The sequence below is a fragment of the Nematolebias whitei genome, chromosome 9 (assembly GCF_014905685.2).
Source record: "Nematolebias whitei isolate Nwh7 chromosome 9, NemWhi1, whole genome shotgun sequence".
Taxonomy (NCBI): Eukaryota; Metazoa; Chordata; class Actinopteri; order Cyprinodontiformes; family Rivulidae; genus Nematolebias; species Nematolebias whitei.
This window is the reverse complement of record NC_056506.1, coordinates 47,639,545-47,641,648: the sequence shown is the minus strand read 5'-3', so window position 1 is coordinate 47,641,648 and position 2,104 is coordinate 47,639,545.

Sequence of the window (2,104 nt, the reverse complement as noted above, 5' to 3'; positions counted from 1 at the left end):
ATCCAGCATGTCCTTTTGTCTCCCCAGGGTCTCCTCCCAGTTGGGCATGTCCATATCACCTAATAATTTCTTATGCCTCACATTCCAACAGGAGGAGGAGATGAGCCAGTTTATCTTAGAGGCTTCTAGGAGATTAAACACACTTTAGACAAGTCTGAAAATCACACTAATGAGGTGCAGATGTTAGCATTAGCCTCAGATAGCTTGCTGAGTTGGCTCAGGTTGCAATGCAATGACGGTCTATTTCCATCTTTGTTGCGTATCGCGACTTCTGCACGCTACTTTATCTGTACCACAAGAAGTTTCCAGGTGTTTTGTAGTGAATGAATGAATGAATGAGTGGACATTTTGAAGAAGAAATGATCAAATTGATGAGCTAACGGCTAACAGGACCAAAACTGAAGTGGACAGCAGCTGTCTAACAATATTTACAATCTAAGTAGACTCACAGTGGTTCATATGAAATGTTATTTTATCAACTTTTACCCTGAAGTCAGTTTATTACATTGTTAAATATTATGCTACAGCTAGCTGCTGTTGTAATTTGCTCTTGCAAAAGAAAAAAAAAACCTACAGTCTTTAATTGTGCAATATGAAACTGACATTGATGTAAATGTTTATAAAATCCCATTTGTATGAACTTCAGCAATCTGCTTTGATCCGTGAGCTCTTTTAGTACTTTATCTCCAAATCGAAGCCTTTTAAATATCTACCTACAACAGGTAAGATATTAATCGTTCAGAACATTTCTACAGAATCCATGTTCAAAAGATATTTGGGTATAGGTTTAAAGGTCCAGTTTTAACGGCTTATCAAAGTCTCACATGTCACCAAAAGTAAGTTTCAGCCCCAAATCTGGCATTTAAAACACACTCCAGCCTAACTCTTAGGTTCTTACTGTTCCAAACGGACTATTTTAGTGTTTGTAGCTTTAAATGAACAGACCATGAGATTAAAATGTTTACTTCAGTGCAATCGTGACGCCAAGACCATGGATGTTTTAAGTATTAGTCAAAAATGTGTTTTCTTGTAGATGAATTGGATTTTTTTTTTATCCTTTATATTCCAACTAGTTTGACTTTCACAGGAGATATTTGTTGGTGGTTTTTTTGGGGGTTTTGCTTGGGGAGCAGACTAAAGCTGTTGGTAGTCCAAAACACAGCATTTTATTTTAAATATGAATATATGTTTAAACACGAGTCACAGTGCTTATTCTGGCCCAGATCAAGTTATTTTATTCAATTTTAACCAAACAGTTCGTAACGTGTGAATTAATAAGTGAATGAAAGTGAAAGTTCTGCTTTGATAGTCGTGTAAAACCCCTGCGAGATCCAAATGCCACCTTCACAGCCTGTCTTCGTGTGCGTGCCTCACCAAATGGGGGGGTGACACTGTGACACTCGATGTACTTGTGCCATGAGTCAGTATGTTTAGTTTTCATGCTTGTGAGCATCCTCTGCAGCAACACTGTCCTTGCTGGTATGAATAACAGCAGAAATTTAACCAAATTTCTTGTTTTCAATCATTATACCTGAAGCTCATGTTTTATACCTACAGTAGCCCAGAGCGGACAAACTAACAAAGAAAATTTTGCATTTTTAAACTAGCTAGAGTAGCATCATCTGCGTGTGGTCACGGTGGAGTGTTCAGCCTTATCATCATTAGCTGTTAAATCTTGCACACGCTGTTCCATTCAGGCGCAGTCCGAATGTTTCCCTCTTGGCTCCGTGCCTTTGTTTTGCATTCTGCCGAGGAAGGTATGGCGCCTCTTTTTCTTTGGAATCAAGCAGCAGTTGTCGTTTTGTCCCTCAGCAAATCATTCAGGGGTTCTTTGAGCGGCCAGCTGGCCTCCATGTCCGAACTCCCCCAGCCAAGAGGAAAGATGGAGGACTGGAACTCGTACTGTAGGTGGAAATTGGATTGGGTCTTAGTCTCTGTAAGTTGGCAGCTTTCTGTGAGTTTGTAGCTTCTAGATCAGGGCTATTCAACTAAACTGCACAGGGGGCCACATTTACTGAAAGCCAAGAACTCAGGGGCTGAATATCCAGCAGTTATTGTCATTAAGTTTGTTTTATGGGTTAAAACCTAATTTTATGCAAAAATT